The following is a 5,041-nucleotide window of genomic DNA, read 5'->3' as shown; positions in this document are numbered from 1 at the left end:
ATACTTTTTTGGAAAAGCTGCTTCCTCCTGCCCCCTTCCCTCGCTCCTGCCTCCGCCCCGGGCCCGCTCCCCTCCTCCCGCGGGGCCGCCCGCCCATTCGCCGCCGCCGCCGGCCTCTCAGTGGACGGTGGAAATGACTATATATGGGGACCCGAGCGCCCAGGCGGCGGCCCGGCGAGGCCGCCCTCTTTCCAGACCTGCCGCCAGGGGCTGGGCGCCGGGGCCTCCCTGGACTCGCGCCGGGCGCAGGGCGCTAACCTATTCCCTCTGAGCCCGTAGGGCCCCCAGGTCCCGGCCCGCAGCCCCCGGAGCTGGGCAGTGGTGGGCGCGCTCACCTCAGGCCCTCTGCCCCGCAGCTGCAGGCCGGCGCGCTCTCCGCCCCAGCTGTGCCTCCCTAGCAGCGCGCAGCCGTCCAGGTGTCACCCAGGGAACAACTGTAGCCGAGAAAAGGCCAGCTGGGACAAGGTCGGGGTCGCTCCGGGTGTGTGTCTACACTTGTGGGGGCGTCAGCACAGTGACGGCACCCAGCTTCCCCCGCGGGGGGGGGGCGGGCAAATACTTCCAGGACACAGGACGCACTTGGTTTATTTCTAAGTATGGGCCGGGTGTGTAGGCGTTGGGCTGAAGTTTAAGGAGGTCTCTATGCTGTCACCAGCAGTTGTGACAGCATCAATGCGGCGGTCTTCTCCTATATTTAAATTACACCCCCACCCCTCCACACACTACCTCGTCATTATTTTCTTTGCACTGACTTTAGGGAGCCAGCCGCTTCCCGTGTTAGCACTCGGGTGCCAGGTGGCCAAAAACACGGGGCAAAGGTTTTCCTAGTTAAGTCGTGGTATCCACAGCTGTAGCTCTGAGGAAGGAACAGGGCCATTTGCGGCACTTCGTGCTGTGTGAAGGCAAGATTTGCCCTCCACCTCTCGAACTCCCTTCTATCCTGGGGGTGAGGGTGGGGAGCCTGCTCTTTCTCTCTCCCAAGCTTTAGTAGGAGAGGGAGAAGAGTGTGGGGCCCAGGCCTGGCCCAAGACCCGCTGAGGCAGGGCTGGTGAGGGTCTTGGTAACAGTCGCCGCAGGGTAATTCGCAGCCTGTACTACAAGGACCCTGAGCATTCCCCGGGCGGTACCTGAGCAGATTAGGCCGAACAAACAACTTGTAAGTTCTTCAGAGAATGATCAAGTTCCCCTCCAGGATTTCATCCAGTTTTTTCCACTAACCCAACTGCCCAGGAGGAAAACAATACTCTGGCCTAATGGCGAAAGGAACGAACATCAGATCTATACGCCTAGGGGCTGTGTGGCCCTATGCACGTTAATCAGCGTCTGTCAGCCCAGCCACTGCTGCACAGACATTTGTCCAGGCTGTGGGCCAGATACAGATGTGCAGACTCCAGGGAGCTCATCCCCAGCTTGGAGCTTGGTGGAGGGGCAAGAATGGGGTCTCAGGAGATCCTGAGCCCCAAACCTTGCCTGGCCACTTTCTTGGAACATGGCCTTGGCCATGTTACAACCTAAGCCTCAGTTTTCTCTTCGATAAAACTAGGTAGTTGAGTTTATTTTAGAATTCACTTTTAGGGTTCTTTTTAAAAGAGAAATTATTGAGGGACCGTGTCTTACTGACTTTTCTCCTTTCATTGTGCCTAAATTAGCTGAAAAACTCATTCAAGCTTCCTTAAATGAGCCAGGGCTATAGATAATTCGCTAAATACCATTATTGAGCACCTGCTGTATACCAGGCAGGTACTAGTCCTTGGTGTCCAGAAACAAGTAACACATCCACTTTCCCTGGGTGTTTAGCATGAGCAGGGGTGTAAGAATTCGGAGAAGGAAGAAAAAGAAATGAGCAGGTCAGAGCAGGCATAAAAAGCTTCTCTGACAAGATGGTGGCTTTTAGGCTGATCTTAGAGGAAGGGTAGCAGTAGATGGGAAGGAGGGCTGTTCTATGAGCTAAGTGAAGAAAGCAATGTTTGGTGATGGCTGGACAGCAGGACTAGAGGCTAGAAAAGTAGGCTGAGGTCATATGGCGAAGGGCCTGGAATTCCAGGTTGAGGGGTTCAGACTTTAACGTATGGTTTGAAGACATCAATTTTTCTTTTCATCTTTCCTCTTATTAGTCATATAGCCTCTGTCACATTGGGCTATATTCCAAGGATGAAGCCTGTGGTGTTCAAATGTGGAAATGGAGCTACAGAGAGCTAACTTTTTAAATCCCTTGGTGCCCTATCATTGATCCCTACACTGGAGATTAACATGGCAGGTCCCTGACTTTAGTCATTTCCATTTCACCCCTGTTGAGATTCTGTCTCATGAGTAACCTGACAGCCAGCTAGGCCCAACACAGTTTCATGGGCTCACCACATGTGATCTTTTTGTCATCGAGGGCCAGGCAAGTACCATGACTTAAACAACAAATTCTTCTGTATTGGACAGGCTTTCTAGTCTGAGGACCAGAAGGGTGGGCTGAATAGCCATGTGCTGTAGTGTCTCTCCCTCTTTCCCAGCTGTCTGGCCATGACTGAGGGACAGATCTAAAGACTAACTAGGGATGTTGCTAGCATTGTATGTAGCATGTTAGGCAACAATGAACTGGGCCACTTGGCTTCTCTCTCGGTGCAGTGTAAATTAAAGAACATACAAATTATTAGTCAAGGCTGCTGAAAAGAAAAGTTTTCAGTGTAGGACTGCAGAGGCCTTGTGAGAAGGTGATTAAAGTTATTTACAAATACTTGGACTCACACCCAGTGTCTTGGTAGGATTGTACATCCCTATCCAATTAAGTTAGGTCTGGCCACTTTACCTGCTTGGATCAGGGAGATGTGAACAGCAGTGAATTATAGTGGGCACCTGGAGTTAGCATATGCTTCTCCATATTCACTTGTGACGACTACGGCTTCTCTGTCATTCTGGGTTCCCAAGTTGTGCCTCCTTTCCCCACAACTAACTGTGGTGGACATGTAGCAAGAGAAAGATATAAAATTCTGTTATTTTAGGCCATTGAGATATAGGGGTAATCTGCTACTGATACAGACTAATACACTACAATAGGTCATCTCAGCTATGAGCAAAGGGAGAAGTGTGGGCATGGAGCTAGGAAGATGGAGCAGACCCATCAAGGTAAACAGAAGTACCATCCAGAGAAGGACTGGGGAGTATGACTGAATTCCAATCTCATGGGTCCTTATGATGCATCCTTCATTTCCTAAGGTGAAATGAGCAAGTCTGTGTTGTTGGAGAGTGAAAAAGCTGGCCAAATCATCTGCACAATGTCCCTTGCCCAGCAGTTCTGTGTGAAAACCAAAATCATGCTTGGAATTTCCAGATTTCTCCAGTGCTTGCGGTATTGAGTCATTTCTCAATAAATGTCAATAAATTGTCAATAAATGTCAATAAATGGCTCAATAAATGTCAATAAATTGAGCCATTTCTCAATAAATGAATGACTTTTAAATTGAATATTAGCCATACGAACAAGTAGAGAAGTAGTATCTGGAAAGGGAACAAAACTGGATTCAAAAGACCTTGTCTGCATTCAAAGTAAGGACTCTAAAGATATGGTTTTACTTTCTGAAGAATGAGTAGAAGTGATTAGATAAGTTAGGACAAATGTTTCACAAAAACTCAATCCCTTTTGTGTATAAGGCATTTAGAGTTTATGAGATCATAAGATGGAAGTGGACAGGAGACGTTAGCTTTCCATCACTGTGACAAAATACCTGAGGTAATCAACTTTGGGGGAAGAAAGGCTTGTTTTGGCTCACAGTTTTGGAATTCTAGTCTATGGTGGGTTGGCCTGTTGCTTTTGAGTCTGTGGGAAGACAGTAAATCATGATGGGAACAGGAGGCAGAAAAAGCTCTTCACCTCACGGCGGTCAGAAAGCAAAGAGAGAAATAGGAAGCAGCCAGGGTCCCAACATCCCCTTCAAGGGGATATTGACCTAACTTCGTCTCTAAGTCCCACTTTCTGAAGGTTCCAACATTTCCTCGTGGTGGCACAGACCGGCAACCTAGCCAGTCTTGGTGAACTGTCAAGATCCAAAGTACAGCAGGAGACCTTCCTCGAGGAAAGAGTCTATTTGTGATGCTGGGTAAGGGGGTGCCATTTCACATATATTTCCAGCTATTTTACCAGTATCCCAACTGGCTGCCTGGGGTTCCCTACATTGATGAGGATCTCATAGCTCAGTTTTTCTAGGAGACCTTTATAATTAAAAATACAGTTCCATTCCCTCCATAAAGCACCAGTACTTGCCATACCACATTTCCCAATATTTAGTTATGGAAGAGTCAACATGAGCAGTGCTTTCTAATGTGACACCTTCCACAGGAATGCTTACTTGAATATGTACATCGGGGATTGTTTGTTTAAAAACAACCAAACAAAACCCTTATTACCTGACAGCCACACCTTGCTTAGCAGCAACAGCTCTTACCTGTGCACTGTGACTGCCCTGAAGTCCACTGTGCTGACTCAAGCAATTAAGGGAAAGTGAAGAATCTGTAATTAAATGGAGAGACAATTGCTTCCTCCATTAGGTCTTGGAATGCAGTGAGTTATGCTCTAGGCTCATTGTCCTATGGAACAAGATACAGCATGCTCTTCTCAGGCACTGGGAGTTTTGTTTCCCAAGGGTTGTGTTGCTACCATCAAGAACCCATGAAAAATAGCATCTGCTGGGAGTGGAGTCTGAGAAATGTCTTTAGGCCATTGTGGATAGCAGCCTGCATTGTTAGTGACACACCACTGCTCCTGATTCTGCTGAGAAGCCCAGGAGTGTGTTTGCTACCTGGAGAGTTTCATGGGCAAAATGTTCTCCTAAGTTCTCCCTAGTCCTTTTTGTTTGGTACTGGGGATTGAACTCGGGTCCTTGCACTTGCGTAGCAGGTGGTGAAACCACTGAGCTAAATCCCCAGCCCCTCCCTAGTCCTTTTTAAAAATCTTTTTATTTGGAAACAGGGTCTTGCTAAGTTGCCTAGGCTGGGATAGAACTTGTGATCCTCCTGCCTCAGCCTCCAGAATGCTAGGTTCTAGGCATGTGCCACT

Source organism: Heterocephalus glaber, unplaced genomic scaffold (assembly GCF_053883595.1).
Source record: "Heterocephalus glaber isolate CG9 unplaced genomic scaffold, H.glaber_assembly_v1.0 deba00001689, whole genome shotgun sequence".
Taxonomy (NCBI): Eukaryota; Metazoa; Chordata; class Mammalia; order Rodentia; family Bathyergidae; genus Heterocephalus; species Heterocephalus glaber.
Note: the sequence above shows the minus strand (reverse complement) of the source record.